The sequence below is a fragment of the Natator depressus genome, chromosome 4 (genome assembly GCF_965152275.1).
Source record: "Natator depressus isolate rNatDep1 chromosome 4, rNatDep2.hap1, whole genome shotgun sequence".
In the NCBI taxonomy this organism is placed as follows: Eukaryota; Metazoa; Chordata; order Testudines; family Cheloniidae; genus Natator; species Natator depressus.
The window spans coordinates 18,808,753-18,834,144 of NC_134237.1; the positions used below are offsets into that span (position 1 = coordinate 18,808,753).

Here is a 25,392-nt window from a genome sequence, read left to right on the forward strand (position 1 = left end):
GAACAAGCCTCTGATAGTGTGGCTGATGTGATTAGGCCCTATGATGGTGTCCTCTGAATAGATATGTGGACACAGTTGGCAACTGGCTTTGTTGCAAGGAAAGGTTCCTGGGTTAGTGCTTCTGTTGTGTGATGTGTAGTTGCTGGTGAGTATTTGCTTCAGGTTGGGGGGCTGTTTGTAAGCAAGGACTGGCCTGTCTCCCAAGATGTGTGAGAGCAATGGGTCGTCATTCAGGATAGGTTGTAGATCCCTGATGATGCGTTGGAGAGGTTTTAGTTGGGGGCTGAAGGTGACGGCTAGTGGCGTTCTGTTATTTTCTTTGTTGGGCCTGTCCTGTAGTAGGTGACTTCTGGGTACTCTTCTGGCTCTGTCCATCTGTTTCTTCACTTCAGCAGGTGGGTATTGTAGTTGTAAGAACACTTGATAGAGATCTTGTAGGTGTTTGTCTCTGTCTGAGGGGTTGGAGCAAATGCAGTTGTATCGTAGAGCTTGGCTGTAGACAATGCATCGTGTGGTGTGGTCTGGTCTGGATGAAAGCTGGAGGCATGTAGGTAGGCATAGCAGTCAGTTTCCGGTATAGGGTGGTGGTTATGTGACCATCACTTATTAGCACCGTAGTGTCCAGGAAGTGGATCTCTTGTGTGGACTGGTCCAGGCTGAGGTTGATGGTGGGATGGAAATTGTTGAAATCATGGTGGAATTCCTCAAGGGCTTCTTTTCCATGTGTCCAGACGATGAAGATGTCATAAATGTAGCGCAAGTGGAGTAGGGGCGTTAGGGGACGAGAGCTGAGGAAGCGTTGTAAGTCAGCCATAAAAATGTTGGCATACTGTGGGGCCATGCAGGTACCCATAGCAGTGCCGTTGATTTGAAGGTATACGTTGTCCCCAAATGTGAAATAGTTGCGGGTGAGGACAAAGTCAGGAAGTTCAGCCACCAGGTTTGCCGTGACATTATCGGGGATACTGTTCCTGATGGCTTGTAGTCCATCTTTGTGTGGAATGTTGGTGTAGAGGGCTTCCACATCCATAGTGGCCAGGATGGTGTTTTCAGGAAGATCACCGATGAATTGTAGTTTCCTCAGGAAGTTGGTGGTGTCTCAAAGATAGCTGGGAGTGCTGGTAGGGTAGGGCCTGAGGAGGGAGTCTACATAGCCAGACAATCCTGCTCTCCAGGTGCCAGTGTCTGAGATGATGGGGCGTCCAGGATTTCCAGGTTTATGGATCTTGGGTAGCAGATAGAATACCCCTGGGCAGGGTTCCAGGGCTGTGTCTGTGCGGATTTGTTCTTGTGCTTTTTCAGGGAGTTTCTTGAGCAAATGGTGTAGTTTCTTTTGGTAACTCTCAGTGGGATCAGAGGGTAATGGCTTGTAGAAAGCGGTGTTGGAGAGCTGCCTAGCAGCCTCTTGTTCATGTTCCGACCTATTCATGATGACGACAGCACCTCCTTTGTCAGCCTTTTTGATTATGGTGTCAGAGTTGTTTCTGAGGCTGTGGATGGCATTGTGTTCCGCACGGCTGAGGTTGTGGGGCAAGTGTTGCTGCTTTTCCACAATTTCAGCCCGTGCATGTCGGCAGAAGCTCTCTATGTAGAAGTCCAGTCTGTTGTTTCTACCTTCAGGAGGAGTCCACCCAGAATCTTTCTTTTTGTAGTGTTGGTAGGAAGGTCTCTGTGGGTTAGTATGTTGTTCAGAGGTGTGTTGGAAATATTCCTTGAGTTGGAGATGTCGAAAATAGGATTTTAGGTCACCACAGAACTGTATCATGTTCGTGGGGGTGGAGGGGCAGAAGGAGAGGCCCTGAGATAGCCCAGCAAAAGAATCTGTCCTAAGAGTACAGTTGGATAGATTAACAATATTGCTGGGTGGGTTAAGGGAACCACTGTTCAGATAGTTTTGTGTCCTTCTTCTTTTGTAGAGAAGCCAAGTGTGTGTTGTAAATGGCTTGTCTAGTTTTTGCAAAGTCCAGCCACAAGGAAGATTGTGTGGAATATACCTCCGTCATTCTGTACAGATTACTCCTCTCTAGAAATTGAGTTAACATCTGGGCAAGTTCCCCCTTTTCTAGAGTCCCTGAACAAGCAAATATCAGAAGAATGATTATATATACTTCAACCTTGTCTGTCTATTGGATTCTCCTTCCAGGCCAGCAAGTGTAAATGATAGTAAATTCATGTTCATCTCTTTGATTTCATTTGACTAGGACTAGATTGTCTTCAGTCCTCCTGAAGAAGAAGGAGACTATTATGAGGGCTTTAACACTGATTATATCCAATTTTGCAACTTGATATGTAACTTTATGCTGATTCCCTTACAATTCAAAATATTCCTCATGATTATTCACACTGAACCTCACCTAACAAGACAACTTCTGTATGACAGATGAAACTACCTGGCACACCTTCCAAATTAACAATATGAGTGTGATATGCATAGTACATAAAATTGGTATTGTTTACCTTTATAATTTTCAGTTTTGATTGGCTATCAGCAATTGACCTTTTCTTAGCAGTGTTACACTTGCAGTATAGGTTGTATCTTAGCTTAAGATTGAAGTAACTGAAATAAATTCCACTAAACAAAAACCAATGAAGCATTCAGTAGGAAGAGATAAGAAGACTTGTCACTCTGATCAGTCTGATGGGCCTTCAGAAAAGGCAAGGTCAGCTTTTGGCACTCCCCATAAACTGAAAACAAAATAATTACTTAAGATTGATCTTTATAGTATAGCGGATGAGGTAGGATGCTAGCATCTGGAGACTCAGTGGTAGAGCTGGATGAAACTTGTCAAATGCATTTTTCTAATCAAAAATGCAGATTTTGGTCTCCTGAAACATTTTGTGTTTCCAGAAAATTGAACAAAACAAAACAAAAAAAGCAAACTGTCAGCATTAGCCTAGCAGTTAGGGCACTCATATAGCTATGTTGGAGATACAGGTTCAAATACTCAGTCTAGAGCAGGGTCTTACGCTCCGTTCTCCCCACTCCCAGGGAAGTGCTCTAACCACCAAGCTATGGGGTATTCTGGGATGAGGCTCCATCTCTCCTTGGTTCCATTTTGTATAAAAATACTTGTATTATAATTGGGCTAGACAGCAAATTAAAATGACTATAGCGTGGTGGCTATGTCACTCGAGGAAGTCCTGGGTTCAAGTGGGGATGAAGTGGGGATCTAAACCTGCGTCTCCTACATCAAGTGCTTGAGCCACTGGGCTAGAAGTTACTGCGGGCATGCACCACCACCTCTGGCTTTGTAAATATAGCTCTTCATATTATATTTTATTTTCTGCAAACAAGTTTGAAAGGCCTGCAAATGATAAGACGAAAAAACACTCTATCACCTGTGGACACTTTTCACACAGTAGTCCCTCTCTGTCTGACCTATCAGTCCTCCTCTCAAAGGAAACCTGCACAACACGTTCAAAAGATGCACCTGTGAGCTTAAATTCATAACTGTGCTAGACACACAATCTTGGACTGAATAGGCAGACTGGATTGATGGTTTATTACAACAATCTATCACCCACTAGCAACCCTCCCCCTACTGCCTTGCCTCACTTTCCTTCCCCTCCCCATCACTGGAAGGATGTTAACGGGCTCCTTGACCTTGAATGGTCCCTTGAAACGTGTTAACTACTTATGCTACAAAATCTGTTCCACTTTGTATCTCGCTGTGGCATTCTGATAAGCTTCCCAGACCTGAAGAAGAGCTCTGTGTAAGCTTGTCTCACCAACAGAAGTTGGCCCAGTAAAAGATATTATCCCCACCCACCTTATCTCACACAACAGAAGTGTCTTCCCAAATGTTTCCTGAACAAAAATATTTTTTGGAGCTGCCAGCAAACTGGTAAATCAGTTATTCACACAACTGTACACTAATTTAAAAAATTGACTGACCGTATTGAGCCACTCAGAAAAGTGCATGTAGAAAAAGAAAATGGAATAATGTGCATTTAATCATCTGAGTGGCTACTAAGCTCAAATGTGTCTAGTTTGGGGGGGGAGTGTTTTCCTTATACTTGCTAGCTTTGCAAGTTTATTCTGGGATGTGACCACATAACTGCAAAAAAATACAGACTTCTGAAGGGAGAACTTGGCTGTCAGTAATGTTAGTAAGATTGTGTTATCTGCAAATTAAACCTATCATCCCATCAGTTCACCTGCAATAATAAGGCTTATGGGGATTGGACAGGAATAACAATCAGTTCGAAGACTACAGGGGTTGCATAGGTGTAACCCAAGGCTGAATTTGGAATGCAGAATTTGTTCATTGCAATGATGTGCAAGACAAAGAGCTCAGATTGACTTTCAGATCCCAGAGTGAATTTATGAGGCTAACATAGAAAAACTCTACTTGTGAACTGAGCAAATCTGAGCTCAAAGCCCCTGCACGACAATCCACATGAAACCCAGTGCTGTCCTATTTTAAGAGAGTAGAAGCAGGTTAGTTCCAAGAAAAGTGCACATGGTGCTCTCATTCAGTGAGGGCTTAACATTAAATGGTTCAGTTTGCATAAGCATCTGAATAGTTTCATCACTGATCCCAAAGACTGCACTACTGGAAAGTCTTTGTTGAGGAAATGCCCCAGACTATCATAGCAAGGGATGTTGCCAATCAGATGAGTTGCAGTAGTAGACTTGTGTGTAAATTCAAAATGGTTGCCCTGCTGGTTGTAACCAGGGCTACTTATCTCACTTTCAATCATACTAAAGCTACTATTTGCAAGTTAGAAAGATGTATAAGACAATTTATAGTACTTCATGACCAGCTGCACCCACCGTGGGGAAATACACTCAAAGTAAAAAAACCTGTCTTCTGGTTCCATGGTTTGGAAAAAGTTGCTCTACCTTATTTTCAGTGCATTCATCCTTTTGAAACATCGATTGCCAAGTTCAGGGGGAGATCTCCAAGTTCCACTGGCTGCCACAAGTGCTGCTTAGATGCACACAAGCTGATTGAGGATCAGCTCTTGAATAAGCCGAGCTAGTGTTTCAAAACCTTCTGCTTTCATAGAAATAGCATTCAGGAAACAAAAGTAATGTACTCTTCCCTTCTAGGATGACCCCATTCCCCACCATCCCCCAAGCCCCTATCATTAGGATTCAGCTTAAGTCAGCAAAAAAAGGAAGATCATGCTTATCAAGTTGACCTTTTTATGTAAAGTGAATTAGAGGTAAAATAGCAGATAAAAGCTTTTCTAGAAATTCAGTAACTTATATTTTGGCCAAGTGAATAAAATGGATGACCTATTTAAATGAGTGAAGGGGTAATAGGGATGAGAAGGGAGAGCATTGAAGGAAGACACAGCTCAAGGTGAAGGGGACTAAAGCATTGGGCAAGTTGTATTTACTAGCTATGTATTACTAGTCTGAGAACAGAATATATCAACTGGCCGATAGTTCTGTTTTGCGACCATAAGTCTGGCAGAGTAGAGCGAGCAAACAAGCTAGTTTAGATGAGTTAGGCCCATGAAGACAGTAGCGTGAGGACATAAACACAAAGAGCCATGCTTTAAACAGCATCTGGAGAACTTTTTAACCAGGAAGCTCCTATGTTTATTTAGCTTGCCAGTACAACAATCTGGGTCCCTTCTGGTAACTGTGGAGGACCATAAAATCTATAACCATTCCACAGATGAATATGCTTCAAGCATTTAATTGTGTTTAAAAAACACCCACCAAGATCTGGACTGCAAGTTGTATTAGAGACCGGTTTCAAGCAACACGATAAGGAAAAGAATTGTGTGTAATGCAGTCAGCCTAATGTTCTGCAGCCGTGAAAGTGCCAAAAAGGGGTCAATGAAGCATCTATTGTGACTTCGGAGATAGCATTTCACATCTGGAAGAGCGGTTTTTCTTGTTTTTATGGGGAAGGCTGCTATCTGAGAGTACGAATCAAATTTGTTTCAAGCTGCAGAGCAAAATATGCAGAGGCAGCACACTTAATGGTTTGGTTAGTCACTCTTTTCAGTGAGGTTTCTATCACTGAACTGACACACACAGGGATGCTCTACAAAGCTACCATGTACTGAAAAGTTTGAATACAACATTCAACTTTGTTCCTTTTCCTCATTACTTTGTCCTTTTTGTTCTGATTTCAGACAAGCCAGCGTGAAGGGGTGACTGTTCTGTTCCAGTGAATTAACTTGCCTCTTCCATCTGATATACACAATTTTCCATCCTTTTCTATGTTTGCACTTTGAGCATAGGATACTGGACTAGGTGGACTACTGGTCTGGGCCTTTGCGGAAAGTCATGTCAGACAGGTGCCAATACTAGCTGTTTCATAGGCAGAACTGCTGACAGATGGTAGTTACTGAATGATCTGCCATCTGGGAAAGCTTCTTTCTAATCCTTAATAATTAAAAGTTTGCTAATGTCACTTCCACAGCTTGTTTTATTTACCATTGTCTCTGGATATTCTTGTTAACTTCATGACTGTCTAATCCTTTTTGAATCCTGATAACTGAATGACTTCCTGAAGCGCATTCCACCTTAAGTTAACTGGAGACCCACTCACACCTTCCATGTCACTGTAACGGAAAGTGAGGGAGAAAAAGCCTTCACAGATTTGCAGGGCATACAGTATTAGATGTACAATAGGGGATGCAGTGTGTGGTTCAAGGGACTCAGTGGAGCATGACTCAAAAGGCGCAGGTTAAGTTTGTGTGGTGGTGACATTACTTTAACCTTATATTGCCTTGTTTTCAGATTTTAAACTTAGCCACCCTCCACATCCTAGAAGGGTATGAAGCAGTAGTTGGCAACTTTAATCTTAGTTTAAATGGTGTTTGTGGGCAATGAGGAGTTAACTAGTGTCCTCCTAAATTCTGAGATGCTTAAAAATTTTCACAAGTAAGACTGGATATTTGCAAACTAGAGTGAAAGAGGAAAGCGTTTATAGTGTGTCTAAAATATTGTTGTAGTGCGCACCTTGGACACAGTTAAGTTTCACTAAAGGAAGGTTGTTCAAGGTCAACATGTGCAGTGTTGACAGCCAGAATTAGTTTAGAGTCTTAATACCAATAGTATTGTTCTTAGCTGATGTCACATGCAGGTATTGTGGAGTGTAGGGTTGCTAGGAAAGGAAAATTAAGTTGATAACTGTCTGTCCATCATACACCTGCAAAGATGGCAAGACAGACAGCTTTTCAATATGGTCCCCTTTTAAAGGTGACAGTAACAGAAGCACAATGCATGTAATATTAAAATCTATTAAACAGCCTACATGGTTTGATTTTGGACTGAAAGAAGGTTTCTAAATGTCTTAGGTTTTAGAACATGCCTTAACTTCAGGCATTTCTCTCCAAATCCTTGGAGACAGAACAGACACTTAAAAAGCAGGAAAACTATAAATCAATTACAAGTAAGTGTGACTCTAAGAGCATCCCACTGCCAGAGGGCAAGGGGCTCCTGGGTGTCAGCTAATAAGTTTCAGCTGACCAATTCAGTGTATCCCCACTCCCTGTGGTTATAATCTGTATCTAAAAAGTGTCTTGTAAGATATAATTGCAAAACTAGTAAGTCATTGATCATTAATATTCTTGCATAATGTATGCATAGGCTGCGCACAGAAAGACATGAATATATGCTAGAATTATATTGGTAAAATGTGGTTCGCAAGAAATGCATAAACTCAATCCATGTTAGACAAAGCCATGTGTATTTGCTTCTCAGCCAAACCCAGGCTTCAGGCAAAGACAATGAAGGTCCGTTGTTATGTATTAGGTAGAGAAAGCTAACAAGTCGGGGAGGAGACCGCAAAGGAGAGAGACGTTTGGTTTGGGTATTACTCCTCAAAGGATACATTGCAAAGGTTTCCTGGCCTATAAAGATGGGAGGTGAACCTCAAGTGATGAACAATGGAATCAACTGATTGTATATAAAAAGTAAGTAGAGTGAGCTCTCTTCTGAAAGATGACACACTGCTGATTGTGAAATATATGTATTAACACTTTATGAGGCAATATGGATACTTAATGTCATTATACTTTAAAGTCTGTGGCTAAACAAGGAGAAACAGGTTCCTTCCCAGACAGGTGTAGGTTTCTTGGGGGAGGGGGAGGTTGGTTTTCTTTTTCAGATGGAGTTACTTTGAAGGATACTATTACAATCTTCAGCCCTACAAGTCAGTCATATGAGCCTGATCTGGCTAATTAAGTTATGGCCATCTCAAATTCTTATTGGTTGCCTGGCACAGAGTAATACAGCCTCAGCTTTGGGTGTCAGTCTTGCCTACAGTATCCTATGTGCAAGTTTCAGGAAGTCTCATAGGTCAATGTGTGTATGGGGTCCAGCTACTCTCACTCCTGCTCTTGGTCAGAGTTGTCGTCTGTAGTTCCATTCAGCTCAGGTGGACTAGGAAATACACAGATCAACATATCCAAGTATTAGAATGGCTGTGAGGTATTAGGTGGTATGCTTGTCAGTTCTCAAGTGGAGATTTCTTATGGCATATCTTTTCCTTTTAATGCTTGAATACTGTACTCCATAGCTTCCTCCAGCTGTCATTCCAATGTGGGAGGCCACTGTGTACATCTTAACCTAGTTTAATCCCTTAATAATCTTGTGGACCAAGTAAGAGGCATCAGTTATGGTTGATCACCCAAACTGACCAATCTTATATTTTACAGCAATGGTGTTCTCTTGGTTTATAAAAAGGAGCTTCCCTCAGAGAAAAGCCTAACACAAGTGTCTTGGCTAGGTGGAAATTTTAGGCTCATCTAGTTGAGCCATACAACCACAAGAATCCAGGCACAACTTCCCACAGGTCGATGCAATCTTGAAGGGAAATACCAAAGCACCATGTAGTGGATAGGTCAGATTAAATTGTTGCTTATCTGCTCATTTCAGGTGAAGTCAGCCAACACCAAAATAAGGAGCTTCTCATGTTCTACTACATGTGTACCAAAGAAAATTACTTGAAATTCAACAGGTATGTCAAATCAGGCTGAATGATGCTAGGTCTGTAGAATACTCTGTGACACGGACATTTCTCTGGACTCAAAGCTGAAGCCTCATATACAAATTGAGACCCCCAGAACAAGGACACCTTAAACATTCATGGGCATAAATGAGAAAAATGATCCCTAAATTATCAGCTGAAGGATCCACTCAGAATTTTCCTTGAGGACAGCACAGAGACAGATGGGTATTTAGCAAGAGAAGAGCTTTTAGTAATTTTAAGACAGTCAAAGAAGCACCTCTATTGAAATAATTTAAGACTAAGAGTCTACAATCTCAGTCAACACAAGCTCATGTGCAGTGGAAGCAAAATGACTGCCTAGGAACATTTACTTTCAAGCACTCGCTACCGCAACACAAGTAGGGTAAGACTGAAAGAGCAATATTACCAATACAGCTTGGCTGTGAGTGGTTTTGTGAGGAAGCTTATTTGGAAAAATAGATTATTAGTACCAAGTACTGCTTGACTTCAGAGAGTGACACATTTTCACAAGTACTTGTGCAGTGCTATCCCATAACTATTTTCTTAAGGTGGACATGCTTTCAGGCACCTATAGTTTTCAGCAAGGAGCTGTAAAAAGGGGAGTTTGAAATTAGTAAGACAGTGTTTCCTTTTTTATTAAAAGGAAACAGTTTGACAGACTCGGACACAGTAACCCAATTTTGCAACAGCTGGAGAATATAGTTGTAAATTACCCAGGTACTTCAATGCACACTTTACACTACAGAGATGAAATTACTGCATGTTACTGGATTCTGCATAAAGGACCCTGTATCATAATAGCACACAACATGAGGCCAAAAGGCTAGATATGACCCACAGTGTCAATTTGGTATTGAGAAGTGAAGAACGTGCTGGGCTCTGTTATTGAGGTCAGGCTTGAATGCTGCTATTGAGGATAAGTCATCCAAATGTGATATCGGCAGAAAGTACAAGAATAAATGCTAGACAGGATTGATTGCCCTTCCTGCAGACCAAATAAAGTTAATTGGGAAAGCCTGCATCTTATTAGTGGGCTAAGTTTTAATTGAGCTCTTGTGTAACTCATTAATCACTTCACTCAAATTGGAATCTCCAGTGAGCTAAAGGGCTAGAGCCCTGTGGCAGGGTGGACTAGGTGTGGAGGTCCCCAGCTGGAGGTTTTCTGGCCCTGCATCACCCTGCCCCAGAATAGGCTGCTAGGGGCACTTCTCGCTGCTCTAGAGTGGCTGCAGAAGAATGGCAAATCAGAGGAGCTGCTGGAGCTACCACTAAGGGACCAGAATGGCCAAGTAAAAGGCAAGCAGTAGATCAGAACCTTTAGTTGCTGTGTGGTGTTTGATGAGGGAGGATCAGGTGCCTGGCTGGCTAGACAAGCAGTAGGCTATGGGCAGCTCACTGCAAAGAATTCACCAGGCAGAACTGGGCCCACGGAAGGCTGCAAAAGACCAAGTGCCTGGCTTGCTGCGTAGAGTAGTAACAGGACCATGAAAAGGTCAGTGCGGACAGGCTGAGCCCAAGGCCTAGGACCTGGCCAGACCAGGCGAGGGTACTGAGATGGGCCCTGCTGGTCTGGTAGTAGACTGAGCCCAGGGAGGACTGCTGAAAAGGACACCAGCTGAGGGTACCAAGATGGGGCCCCATTTGTGTACTTGAAGGCAGGGCCTTTGGAAAGAAACCTTAGAGCTATGGCCCCATACCAGGGCGAAGAAAAAACTTGCACTGTATACCCCAGAAGGGGCGACAGCGGGTGTGGCTCAGCCTGAGGGCTAAGCTGGTGAAGACCAGTCGAGAGAACCAGCGGTTGGGCTGGGGCTTGCAAGAGGTAGGTGCCACCCTGATGTAAAACCAAAAAGGAAAGCAGGCTCGCACCTAACTGACAGAAAGGGGGCTATCCATGAGGGGTTACCAGCACACTCTCAGTCTTGACTGGCTTCAGAGTCAGCCATCTATAGTCGTTCGTAGTAACATGGCTCCTTCAAGATAAAAATATTCATTCCTCCCTTGATGGTGGTGTCTAAATATTTCTGATAGGCCATAGGATGGGGGAGATAATACCTCATAAAGTGGGAAAGTGTTTCTGAATGACACAGGCTTGCCTGTGCTAAAGCATAACAACTAATACAGAATGGCTGCCTACAAAACTGTTTCACTAAAAGAGTTATCAACATTTCGGCTAAAACTCAGAACAGCTTTCTTACCCCCATGGCCTGTGACTGTGGCTTTTTTTAAAAATTTGTTTGTCCCTGGTTTAGATTTAAAAAAAAATTTAGGAAAGAAGGAAGTTGAGGAGGAAGGGGTGTGTGTGTTGGGGAGGAGGGGCAGACTCCTTATCTCTGTTAGCTTTTAAAAAAAAAACAACTTTTTTTATGTAAGCTAATTTTTCTCATGTTCTTTGTATAAATCCCAACTTTAAAAAGCCATCTTGTGTGTTTTTTGTGGTGTGTGTGTGTGTTGTTTAAATTAAAACACACATGGAAACTCCCTTCAAGTGCCGCTTCTCATATTCTTACCCAGTTGCTGTTTTGGTACTTTAAAAACACTATTTTTAAAAGGATAGGCTAGTATCTTAAGTCTTTTTGGTTCACTAAACTTCTTCAAAATATCCCTGAGAGTGGCCTTGTTTTGTTACATCTCAATCAATACTACTTTTTCATGTTAAACTTTTAAAAAATCAAACGTAATGCTGCAAATAGGCCTCACTGCATACAGAATATCCTTTAAAAAGGTCAAGAAACAGTGCATGTTTAGCAAGTGTTAAGTATGGGAGGAAAGTCGAGGGGTGGGGTGTTGTTCAGATAAGCTATCTCAGAGCTTCATGCAGTCACAAAGGGATGGTTTTTGTCTTTTACAATCAGTAAATGGAATAAAATACTTGTGTTAACTTTCACAAAGTGTCTTGCAATGTAATCTCACCATTTGTTAAAACTTGAGCCCCATTTAAAAAGTTAGGAGAGGGGTGTGTGTGTGTGTGTGTGTGGGAGGGGGGGTGTTAAAAAAAAAAAAAATCTAATCTCTGATCCACTGGCTTGCAGACACTGTTTTTGCTGCAGCTTCGATTTGTCCTCACTAAAAACATAGGGAAAAGCTTTTAAAAACTGTTTGTTACTAAGGATTTGTGGGTTTAACCCTGGGGTGGTCTTGCATTTTTTTTTAAATTGAAACACACACGTAAAAGTGTTAAATGGAGGGATGTTTCTTCACATAGGCTTGTGTTTCAAAGTGGTCTTTTCTAATCCACAAACATAGACAGACTGCTTCAAATTGTCCTCACTAAAAAATAACCAATGTTAGCAAAAGCATAGGGGGAAAACTTTTTTTGTTACTTACAAATTACTTTGATTAAACTGGCTGTCTGTGGTTTTAATCCTGGGGTATTTCCGTGTGCTCATTTTTTTTTTTTTTATTATTAAAACACCTATAAATAAAGGGCTGTTTCTTCAAATAGGCTTGTCTTTTCAAGTGATTCTAAAATAGAGCTTTATTCCTTTACATATCTTAATATAACTTTTTTACTTTTGTTCAAAAGTTTAAGAAGAAACCAACTTCTTATCTCTAATTCACTGGCTAACAAAACTGCTTTTGATGCAGCTTCAAATTGTCCTCACCAGAAGCATAGGGAAAAACTTGGAAAAACTGTTTGTTGCTAAGGGCTAATGGTTTTAACCTTTATTAAAGCACCTATATAGAAGTGCTACATGGCAGGAAAGATGCTTTGGGATCTGCGTGGGTTTTTTTTGGTTTTTTTTTGTTGTTGTTTTAGATAAGAATAAGGCAGTGAAGGGGGAGAAGAGGAAGGGTGTAGTGAGGAGAGGGGAGGGAGATGGCTCTTGTTTAAAAATATTGGGACTATAGGATTGGTTCAGGAAACTGTATTCTATGATGCAGCTGTAGAACAGCATCTGATTGGTCCAATCCAAAGGTGGAGATAAATAGTCTGAGGGGTTGTGAGCCTTGGGAGCTCCGTCTTTCTCCAGGAACAGTCGCAAACGTAAGATCTCTCTCTTTCTCTCTCTCATTCTGACTCAACCATGTACTGCCTATCTTTGCCTTTGGCAAAGGGGCTTCCTTTTCCTGCTATGTTCCCTCTTTTAACCATCTTTATATGTTTCTCTTTTATTGAACTCTTTTTAAATGCTCTTTTCTTAACCTACTCTTATATTTAATATTTTAAATGCTTCTTTATTAATCAACCTTTATATTTTTACCATGTGCTTACTAAACAGTCTCCACTTCATAATATTCCCTTTTTCCTGCCATGTGTTCTTTTTTAACCAACTTTATATTTAATAAACATTTTTAAACTTATTTCAAATTTTTTTATTTTTTAATAACATGCCTAACCAGTTCTTTAAAATCGTCTCTCCTTACTAAACCTAACCAAAAGTCTCTCTCTTCGTTAATAACTTGCTTGTATTCTTTCAAACTAACCCTTTTAAAAACAAAAATGTTTATTTTTCTCACTCTACTCTTTCAATCTTTTTCTCTAAACAGTCAACCAAATGTATGGAAAGCACAAGCATGCAACATTCCCCCATTCAAACATAAAAAATAATTAAAATAAAAAATCAGAATGGCCAACGGCGCCAAACCACGACACCGACAGAAACGGGAACAGAGGACGGGACATAAGCCCAAAATGCGGCATGGAAACTGTCAAAAGTACACGGTGATGAATGCTATTGAGGTGCATATACTATTTACAGCAATGGGAGCACTGATAGCATGACCCTGGGGGGGTGGGGAAAAAAGCGAAGAATGCTTTTGGCTATGTGCTGGCTTAAAGAGGCTTAGAGCTCTGAGCAAAGAAACTTCCTTTTGTGTTCGGAGAAATGGGACTCTTTGTATGAACAGGATTGCATCACAGATACCTGGCTCCTTCTTCATCTTTGTATCCTCATGGAAATAACCTGCAGGGCCGTGAACTTTGGCTAAATTGTTTGCCTAAAAAAAGGGGCTAACAATATATTATCGGAACTTAAGTGTTCCAAACCCTATTCCTCCTTCACACAGATGGATGTTTATATGGAAATATAATAGAGTAGGGGAGAGTTACATTACCATTCTGTAAGCAAGATGACAATTTATTTGCTATTTTTATCACCTTTGTGTCTTGTATTGACCAATACTGTCTCTCTTCATTCTGTTTTCTCTCCACCCCTGTTTTTGTTAAGTGCTCTCATTTTTAATCATGACAATCTCCTGGAAGTGCCCTACAGTTTTAGCTTCCTTCCCACCTGTTACAAGGGCTTAATTTGAAAGTACTTATGGATATGCAACTTAGTACCTAATTTGAACATGTAATTACAATGATTGCACCAATTAATTTAATTCCACGTGGCCAATTGTATCTGTCTGTGTCCATAGTTACTCATTTTTGAGTAAATGTGGTCACTGCCAGTACAAGTTGGATATGTATTTATGTACTAACAACTTAGAATTCAGGGCAATGATGGCTTTGCTTCCCCTCCCCTCCTTTTGTATTGTTCAACAGACAACAGCTTTAATGAAACAGAATTCAATTACCACGTCGAATTACGTGTGTATACACGCAGCTCCTGGGCCTCTGTTTAATGAAAGCACAAATGTGGAGTTAGATAAAACAATCACATTTCATTTAGCTTTATTTATTTATATTTAATTGCAGTGAGTTGTCACACTAATACCTAAAAGAGAAACTAGATAATAAAAGACAGTCATAAATGGCTGGCTGATTTCAGTCGTAGGTCAGCCTTTCATTTAAAAAAAAAAAAAGGGACTAGGAAGCTTTCCCTCTTTCTTTTTATACTGGTTCTCTTTGAGAATGATTTTTTTCTTTATTCTCAAGACATCTCTTTTTAAAAACCAAAAACCACCCCAATTAAGTGTCAAGTTAGATAATACAACATGCACATATTCAGTATTATTGTGACAAACCAATCCCCCACTGAGAATAAGAAATAACTCTGTTGGAAAGGTAACCAAAAAAGGTATACTCATTAGATCCTGAACTCTTCACTAAATCTACCTATAACTCCCCAAAGGAAAAAAACAGGAGATGGGGGACAAAGCTCAACTACAAGGTACATATGGCTGAACTGCTTCCTCCTGACCCTTTCCTTCATTACGGACCTTCCCTCCCACCCAGCCATCCAAAAAACTACTTAACCTAATAACGGAAAGAAAATTTTTAAAAGAATTCTCAAACAGATTCAATTTTTAGTAGCCATGTGCTGCTTTTTATACCTGTATGCAGAACCATCTGCTGCTGGGAATGCAGCATGGCAGATTACCAGTGCATAGTGGGCAACCACTAATTATTAGTTTTGATTAGTTATTTGAATTCTGACTTGCTTGCACTTCTTTATATAGGTGGCTGGCAGTGGGAGCCCCATGCCTTTCCTGATCAGAACAAGTACGGTGGAAAAGTGTACTTGTAGTTTGACTATACTAAAAAAACCCAGGAGGATCTGTGGGGAGAAGAGAGGTGAAAACTTGATCGAAGAAAAGGCAAGTCAAGAGATTATCTATGGTGTTTCTTACCTTTTGCAAGAGTGAGTTTTATAGTCTAAGTTCATATTCCCGGAGAGTTCTCTCTCCCTGTGCTAAAAAGTCTACTGCTATCAATCGACTTTCATGGTGCTAGTGTAACTTAACTTTTTAGAGGTGACCATGGTGAGAGAGACAGTTTCTTACGTAGCTATGGAATGCTCCAAATACCAGGACAGACATTTTAAACTGGACTCTACTGAGAAGCTTATAAAAGGAGTAGAGCACAGGAATGACATTTTTACTGTGAACTGTTTATAAGTAGAAAGATTGGTCATCTTTGTGCAATAAAATAATTCCTTGTAGCCGAGAAGTTGGAAGTACCTTGTAAAAATTGTTCTGTTTATGACTATATCGTGTTGTGGTCCAAATACAAGACAGAACAAGGCTTTAAGCAAGCAAGCAGGCTGGTCTGCCTGTCAGCTTTCCACCCTCTCTTTTATTTCTCTCCCTCCTCTTGCGCATTACATACTCCAACAGATAAAAGGAATACACTGGCTTTGTTTAATATTCTTATTTACCAATATCTATCTACCGCATTCCTTGCTCTCGGGCCTTGAGCCCAGTCCTGGGAGGCTTCCCACGGTTCATGTCATCTGGGCGAGCTTCCAAGGTTCATGCCCTTGAGAGGAGCCGTGTGTGCACTGCTCCTACACAACACTCTGGGTGTGCCCTGAATGTTGCCAAGTGCATGAACCCTGCATGAATCCTACAATATCGTCATCAGGAAAGGGGCATCACTATGGAGGTAGGCTAAAGCCACAATGTTCAGATCCAGAATTCAAACCCCTGAAGTTTTAATTTAAAGGCATAGAGGAGGAAGAATGTTATCTTTTAGACCCTCGACAATGTATATTAATCTGTGGTATGTCTTTAAGGTTTTATTTCAATTATTTCCCCAAACTGTGTTTTCATGTAGGCTAGCTTTTTTTTTTTCTTTTAAAGGAGAACTGTCGTCTTTGTTCAGAGGATTTTCAATAGGGCTTAATTACTTAATATTTGTAAAGTTCTTTGTCATGAAAACATGTCTTTTCATGCAAGGATATCAAAGAAATTTTTAATATGTTGATATTTATTCCTAGCACAGTTGTAATGTTAACTTCTGATCCTCCACTCAAGCAGCTGTACTGTGAAGAATGTCTACTGAACACTACAGCGTTGAGTGGAACATTGTGACATCTGGCACACAATGGATCGTACTGGAAATGCTTTTTGCCCTATGTACCTTGCACATTAAAAAGAAGAGTGAGCCAGATTGGTGTGGGGTGAAGGCAGTGGTGAGCTGGAGCCGGTTTGCACCAGTTTGCTAGAACCAGTTGTTAAATTTAGAAGCCCTTTTAGAACCGGTTGTCCACAACCGGTTCTAAAAGGGCTTCTAAATTTTAACAGCCAGCCAAAAGTGCCCAGTTTAACAACCGTGCCCCGTGCCCAGCCCCAGCTCACCTCCGCTCCGCCTCCACCTCCTCCCCTGAAGGCGCTGCCCTGCTCTGCTTCTCTGCCCCCACTTCCCCCGAATCAGCTGTTCACGCTGGAAGCCTGGGAGGGCTGAGAAGCAAGCGGTGGCTTCACACTCAGGCCCGCAGAGGCGCAGCGGAGGCGAGCTGGGGTGGGGCGGGTGAGGAGGGCCGCCCGTGCTGCAGCAGGTAATCCAGGGGGGCGCTCAGGAGAACCGCTCCCCACCCCAGCTCACCTCCGCCTCCCTGGGCCTGAGCACGAAGCCACTGCTTGCTTCTCAGCCCTCCCCAGCTTCCTGCATGAACAGCTGATTCGGGGGAAGTAGGGGGGGGTGGAGAAGCAGAGCAGGGCGGCAGCAGGGGAGGCAGCGGAGCGGAGGTGAGGTGAGCTGAGGCGGGGAGCTTTCCCTGCCGGTGCTCCAGCCCCGGAGCACCCACGGAGTTGGCGCCTAAGGCACCACTTTTGATGTGATCAGTGGGGGGAGTGGCTGCTTCCCCCATCCCTAGGAGCCAGAGGGACCTGCCAGATGCTTCCTGGGAGCTGCCCCAGGTTAGCACCACTTGGTCTCCCCACCTCGCTCCCTGGCAGGTCCCTCTGGCTCTTAAGGGCAGAGTGGGCATCCACTACGGTGGCCCATGAGACCCTCCTGCCGAGTTCTGGGGGCAGTCAGGGGACAGGGGAGGGGGGTGGATGGGGCAGGAGTCGGGGCGGCATCAAGGAATGCAGGGGGTTGGATGGGGCAGGAGTCCCCAGGAGGTGAGGGTGGGCCATGACCCCATCGTGGGGTGAGGAGGGAACGGGTGGTTAAGATTTTGGCAGCTCATCATTGGGTGAAGGCGCATCTTGCTTCAAAACCTAGCTTTGCTTTGGTATTCCACAAAGGAGATGATGGCTGGGGGGGAGGTCAAAGTTTACCCCTCGGTATCTCCGACGAGTACAAAAGAATCACACTAAGAAGTAACTTGGACATGTTGTGTGGATAGTGGGAAGATGTGCTGCTTAATCGTGCATCTCCTGGAGAGCTGTAGCTACTTTCCTATACCTATGATGACTTAGTTGCTGTTACTTACTGTTTTTAAGAATTAATTTTAAAACTAAATAGATGAAGAGCATTTCTTTACATAGTTATGTTTTTTTTAATGTTAATCCTCAAATTCCACAACATTTTTGCAGTACTGGCTGCTGTCCTAAACAGAGGGAACCCTCTTGGGCCTTCTTATGGTGTGAGATATCCCCTTGTAAACGGCTCCTCGCACTACATGCCCTTCTGTAAGGCAAAGATATTTCATTGGTTAAAAATGATCACTATGGCTACCAATTTAATACCAGTCTGACACTTTCAAGAGTGGCATGTACACAGCTCTTTACCTCCTTTTTCATCAGAGTTTAATATGAATTTGATTCAAGAATAAGTTGATCTGTCCTAAACACTGTTTAAAGTAGTTCAAAATAAGAGAGAGAGCCCACTAACTTTGACAGGTTTCAAACACCAATCTTGATGTTATGGGATCAACTGTGGTATCACCATTGGAACAATTTACCAAGGGTTGTGGTGGATTCTCCATCCCAGGCAATTTTTAACTCGAGGTTGGATGTTTTCCTAAAAGCTATGCTATAGGAATTATTTTGGGGACATTTTATGGCCTGTCTTTTATACTGAAGGTCAGACCAGATTATCACAATGTTCCCTTCTGCCCTTTGAATCTGTGAATCATGTGGTGAGTAGAGGCAATAAAGGAGAATAAAATGGAGATTATATCTATTCTTTTCCCTTCTCTGTTCATCTCCCCAGTAACAAGAGAAGAAGAGAATCTTAAAGGAACTCCTACCCCTAAAAACAGTCCTAGAATGAGCCAAGCAACAGACAGCTTAACTGTGTAGAATTCCGTATCTTCTTTCTATAAATGCCATGCTAAAGAATCTGTATTGATGTCAAAGAAAATAATAATGGGGGGGATGTGGGACGTTGTCCCAGAAAAGTTGTAAAATATCCAATGGATTACAGAGAGGATTTTACGCATAATGTATATATTTAGTTGTGTGGGAGAAATAGGCAATATGACAAAGTAGACCTGGTATGAACTTTAATTTTCTTCATATGGAATAGAATTTACACTATCAATACATGAAGCACCTCTCTCCTTCTAGATGGAAAGTTAAGAGGATTTAAGCCACAGCCGTACACAGAGTTGAGCTACAATAACTATTTTCTTGTCTCGTGGCTGTTGTCACATCATCCTTCCCCAAGACATTTATTTTAAGAAATGCAGACAGGATTTATGAGGATGTGTGGGTGAATGATAATGGATGTTGGTTAGGGCATTAGTTATACTCATGAATGTGTCAAGGCTGCCTACTGGAGGCTGGTGCCATTTTGTACCTTCTAGCCATGACCCTGAAGGGGGAAGCTAGGGCAGCTTCCTCAGAATTGTCCCTGTTTATCCCATTTTTTTTGTAATATATTTTTGAAGCCCACATTGCTTGCAGTAGCAATGCAAGAAACTGGCAATTCCTTTACCATATAAGGTAGACTTTCATAACTGAACAAAGGTCAAGACATAATTGTCCCTTTCTGCTCCACCCTGATGTGGCCTCAGGTGGAGTACTATATCCAGTTCAGATATACTTTGAGTACTTTTAAGAAAGAAGTGGACAAAGCAACAAAAGTGATAAAACCTGGCCTCTGAGGAAAGGTTAAAAAATTGGGCACGGTTAATCTTGAAAAAGGAAGGCTGTTATCAGGTCTCCCCTCAATCTTCAAATATGTCATGGCTGTAATAAGAAGGACTGTGATCTGTTGAGAAATTAACGTTGGCATCCTTAACAGTTGCCAATATTTTCTATCTGAACTCCCCTAATACATGTAAATTAGCTATTGAATTTTTCATTTGCTGTCCTAAGGTGAATTAGTGTTGCTGTGCACCACTTAATAGTTGTCCTTTTCACACTTCAATGATGAGGCTGCACTTCACTGATGATGTGATTGAGGAACCCAAAATTAATGGACTATCTTGTGCATTTTGCCCATGATCACTGTCCCTTGGCCGAGACATATGGAACTTAGATTTCTCTCTCCAAAATTATTTTCTGATTCCAGATGGAAAGATATTTCCAAAGTTGGTAAATGTTTTCTATCTATCTGTTCTCATGCCCACTGAAGGTAGGACAAGAAGTAATTGGCTTAATCTGCAGGAGGGGAGATATAGGTTGGGTATTAAGAAAACTTTCTAACTATAAGGACTGTTAACTTGTGGAATAGGCTTCTGAGGGAGGTTATAGAATCCCCATCACTGGAGGTTTTAAAGAAGAGGTTGGACAAATACTTGTCAGGAATGGTCTAGGTATACTTGGTTCTGCCACAGTATAGGGCCGTGAACTATAGATCCCTTCCAGCCCTGTATTTCTATATTGTCATTAAAAATCCTAAAGCTGTTTTGTTAGCATACATATTCCAAATATAGCTTATTAGATTAGCAACATGAGCTATTAGTAACACACTTTCAAATCTATTTTAACTGGAGATACTTTATTTAAGCTAACTAGTTATAACCAAACATATAGGTAATAAAAATGAATGAAACAAAACAAAAAGTAAGAAAACAGCAGCATAACTGGAAACCCTGTCATTTTTATTTCTTGAGGCTATAAAGTGACTTGCAAGTGCAGGAAGTTTTATGAGAATAAATTTAGTTTAATGGCCCAAACTCAAATTAAACTGAGCTCTCAAACTGATGCACTCTGGGTATTTCCCAATTCTCTGTTGCACCTGCAGATGACAAGTGGTGGTTTTCTTGTTCAACCTGTAGTCTGTATCAGGCCCCTTGCTATCAGAATATGGGACTTTGGTAGATTATGGCAGGAATCTTATCAGAATGTGTAACCATTTCAATAGCTTTTTAGGAGTGTAATTCACCTCGTAAAAGATTAACTGAAGTTTTACTATTGCTTATGCAGTAACATAAGCGTAGAACTTATTAAACGTCCTATTTGTTGACGTTTACAACAGACTATTTTCCTGCTTCCTATCTCATCTAAAATAGTTATTGCAACTATGTCTTTTTTGTTTCTTATTTTCCACAGGCATTGTTCTGATAATTGAAAAATGTAAATCAAATGCAACCTTTTAAAGTGACCTTCGTTTTGGAAAGCCATTATTGTGCTGCAAACGCAGCAGTAATCAATTTCACATCACATTTAGTGCTTTGTTGAAGGCACTTTCTATTACTAAATCAGATTATCCATTTTGGATTATAGTGAGGGTCAGTTACTCGAGGTATTTGCTTTATAGTTTGCAATATCTCATTGACCCCCCGGTGTAGAAAATAGTTTGAGATACAATCAGAATCTAAGCGCAGTGACCTTGTGTGGCAGGGTCAACCTCTGCAGCACCCCCTTGACACCTGCCAAGGGCATTAGTCACCCTACTCTCCCAGGCAGTGGTGTCTCTGGCAAGGTGTTGGTAACAAATGTAGGCAACAGTCCCAAGTGCAGCATAAACAAAAGTGTCGTCTGCTCGTACTGGGCTCTGCTCTCTCCTGTTCCCCTACAGAGCAGGGACTCAGGGCTTCTCTCTTCTTCCAGACCCTGTCCCAGGAGCCAGCCTCCTACTGACAGGCCTCCTCAATCTTTCTCCAGGCAGATGCCTGGGAGTTACCCTTCTTCAGGGCCTACCCAAGGAGCCAACTACCTTTCTGCAGCTCCCCTCCTTCCAACTTAGCTCTCACAAACCTTTGTAGACATCGCAGGACTCCTTCTCACGTGGGTCTAATAATTAAACAGAGCTGTCACACAGGCTGAACTTTCTCTTAGGCCTATGCTGAAACTCCCCACTTGGAACCAAGACGACAATGCAATATCACAACAGGACAACAACTGAACACTAAGACACAGCACCACCTATTTGTGGAGATGCTGACTGCTGTGATTATTACATAACTCACTTACAACTCAACTTTTCCCTGGTGGACACTAATTGTGTGTGCCTCATTTTCCAGGTGCCCAACTTGAAATACCTGGGACCTGGTTTTCAGAAGAGCACAACTGCAGCTCTTGTCAATAGAAGATAGAAATCCTCCATCAGTAAGGTCTGGTAAAAAATAGCAGATTGGGTGTCGTGGGTTTGTTCAGCCTTGGACTCACTGAATGGTCTCGGCAAGTCACCACCTTTCTGTCCACTTTCTATCTGAGAAAGAGGAGTGACTATCCATTTATCTCACAGCAATATTGTGGTGATTAAAATGTATGCTTTGAGCTTATCAGGTAGAAATGCTTAGTCTGAAGAGCCATTCCATAGCTGTCTCATATTGGTCACCTGTTCACTGAGACACCTAAAATTAATGTACCATCTTGTGCATTTTGCCCTCGATCACTGTTCCTTGGCTGCAAAATAGGGGACTTATCCTGTCTGGAATCAGAAAGTAATTTGAAGAGAGAAATGTAATTGTGTTCATGAGGCACTCAGTATAGTGAGGAGTGCTATAGGAAAAACCCCCAGGGAAAATTAATAATGCCACACACATTTTAGGGTTTGGATCATGTCCAGTAAATAAGGCAAGGCCACAAACTGAATGATAAAAAGGAATATTGAATATCTGCCTTGCTTTCAGAGCATCATCCACCCTGCATATTGAGTGAGGCAGGGGTCCTGTGGAAAAGTGTGTGATAGTGTCAATGAAGATTATTGCATATACAGAAAGTCAGGAGTTCTGATCCTTCTTAATGCTTGACTTTGTCAAGCTAATACATTTTTACTGTAGTTTCTTGTATGTCACTACCAAGTTTTAAAAGAGAAATTCTAAAAAGAGAGCTTACTATATTCAGCTAAAATAACAAGAATTGATACCTATGCGGACAGATAAGTCATTTCTGGTTTTAATGGGCAGCTAAATTGCTGAAAAAGATTTGGGGATTGAGGTGGATAATCCAACGGAACATGAGCTCTGTGTGACACTGTGGCCAAAAGAGCTAATGTGATCATGGGATGCAGAAATGGGATAATCTTGAGTAGGAGCTGAGGGGTTATTTTACTTCTATATTTGGCTCTGGTGCAACTGCTGCTGGAATACTGTGGCCAGTTCTGGGTTGCACCATTTAAGAAGGATGTTGATAAACTGGAGCGGGTTCAGAGAAGAGCCACAAGAATGATAAACAATTAGAAATCCTGCCTTATAGTGATAGACTCAAGGAGCTCAATCTATTCATCTTAACAAAGAGCTAAAGGGTGCCACAATCTAAAAGTATCTACATGGAGAACCAATATTTAATAATGGGCTTTTCCATCTAGAAGAAAAAGGTATAACATGATCCAGTGGCTGGAAGCTGGACAAATTCAGGTGGAAATAAGGCATAAAATTTTCACTGTGAGTAATTAACCACTGGACGAATTTACTAGGTATTGCGGTGGATTCTTCATCACTGAATTTTATAATCGAGATTGGAGGTTTTCCTGAAAGATCTGCTCTAGGAATTATTTTGGGGCAGTTCTGTGACCAGTGTTACACAGGAGGTCAGGCTAGAGGTTCACAATAGGCCCTTCTGGCCTTGGAATCTGTGAATCTATTATGCTTGTCCACACTACAAGTTTGAAACGTGTAAGTCTCAACATCATTTTAAAATGGCTTAGATATTGACAAATGTTATGGAGTCTTTCACCTCTGTTACCAATTCAAATAAGGCCCAGCTGGAGCAGAGTCTGAAAGCCATTACCATCAGAAGGCCACTAGAATCCCTCTCTCCTAGAATCCTCCGTGCTACACTTTCTGTGACTTCCAAATTCCCACCCCACGCCTGAGAGTTCCCCCCAAACTCCTTAAGCTTTCCGTGAAGAGGGATGGGGTGGGGGAGGAATTACTTGTCCCTCTTGGCCTGGACAAGCTTCTTTAGCTGCAGCCTGTCTGAACTGCCAAGGAAGGGGTCTAGAAGTAGGAGCTGAGCTAGCTGTAGCCTTCTGCCAGCTGAGCCGGGAGACAAAGCATCTCCTAATGGCAGAAAGTTCCAACTGAGCTGCTTTGCACCTGTTGAGCCAACTGTTTTGGCTACTCAGGAACAAGAGAAGAGCTGTAGGCGCTTTGACTCCTTCTCTTTCATACCTCTCCGCAGCTGGCCAATAGGTGGCAAATAAATTGTTCTCGACCACCAGAGATGAAGTTCCGGGGAAATATTCCTTCCCATCCCCTCTATAATTAACTCACAAACCTAATGACCCACTAAACTGTCTTTATGAGACTATAGACTAAATGGTTATGAAGAATACTTCAACCCTAGGGAGTAGTCTTTTAAAATCAGGATAAAAGCAAACTAAGATATTTCCAAGTGGTGAAGTTGATACTGCTACTCATACCACATATCTTCTATGCATAAGTAATACCAGTTTATTATTTTGCAAAAGCACTAAAGCCACTTATTTTTTTTTTTTTAAATAATTTGAGATTAACTAGTATGATAAATGCGAGTACTGAAAAGCTATAAAAGTTAAGTGGATATATTTTGGGAAAACCTAGCTATTAGATAGGATTAGAACCCTAGTCTAGCTATCCTCTTTATTACTGATTTACTGATGCATAATCTTGAGCAAGTAGCTTACATTTTTTCTATTTATTAACCAAGGATAATACTTGCCAACCATTATACAATCCTTTAAAAATACAGAAATAAAAACTAAATGTTAAGAAAACCCTAAAGTTTATTTGAAACAAATAGCATAGTGGATTCTCTTCACACCACTTCCCCTAGTGAACATCATTGTCCCCTCCTTACGTTTTATGGTGAAACCTGTTGAATCTAAAACCACCACTTACTATAGTCCTCAGACATTCATGCCACTACAATTATATTCTACTCTTTGACCTTTTTAAAAACACAGTAGAACTTCTTAAATATTACCCCACTTTCCTGATACTTTCAGTAAACCCCCATAGTATATCCTGTCACTTTAAAGCATCTAAATTCCTCAGACTTTCTTTCCTGGGAAGACTCCCTGCATTCTCTTATCAGGTGATGAACTGTCTAGTGAACCTCTAGTGTCTATTGACTCTTTGTGTGCATAGGCTTTTCCCCCTCTCATAGGAACTTTTTGGGGATGGCCCTTTAAACTTGGCAGAGAGCAGCCCCTGCAATCCTAAAATAAGTGTTTTGCTCTAGGCTGCAATTTTTTTCTTTTCCAGTTGGTAAGTAATTTAAACTTTAATTTTTAAAAAAAAATTTCTGAGGCAGTGGAATATTCCCAGAGGTGACGTTAGTGTTGCCTATCATTCTGCTGAACACAGTTTAGTTAATCACTGATTAGTTGCTATATTCACAGCTTTAAACAAGTTAACTTGTGCTTGTGTACTTGGGGGGCACTTAAGAGACAGTTGAATTAGGTGAGCTACAAGTTTGATCTTCTCACAGCTATACACTAGCTATCAAGTGAGATCGTACGGTGGGGAGGGTTAAGTGTGAAATGGAGCCAAAGAAATGCTGTTGAATG

At 41.5% G+C, this 25,392-nt stretch overlaps 1 long non-coding RNA gene across 1 annotated transcript in view; it reads left to right on the top strand.

The window, feature by feature from the left end:
* LOC141986237 (uncharacterized) overlaps positions 1–25,392 on the top strand; it is a 68,229-nt gene that overhangs the window by 15,412 nt on the left and 27,425 nt on the right. Inside the window, exons 2-3 of the long non-coding RNA XR_012639235.1 lie at positions 8,852–8,933; positions 15,294–15,431. This is a non-coding gene — a long non-coding RNA (uncharacterized LOC141986237). The remainder of the gene's footprint in view (positions 1–8,851; positions 8,934–15,293; positions 15,432–25,392) is intronic.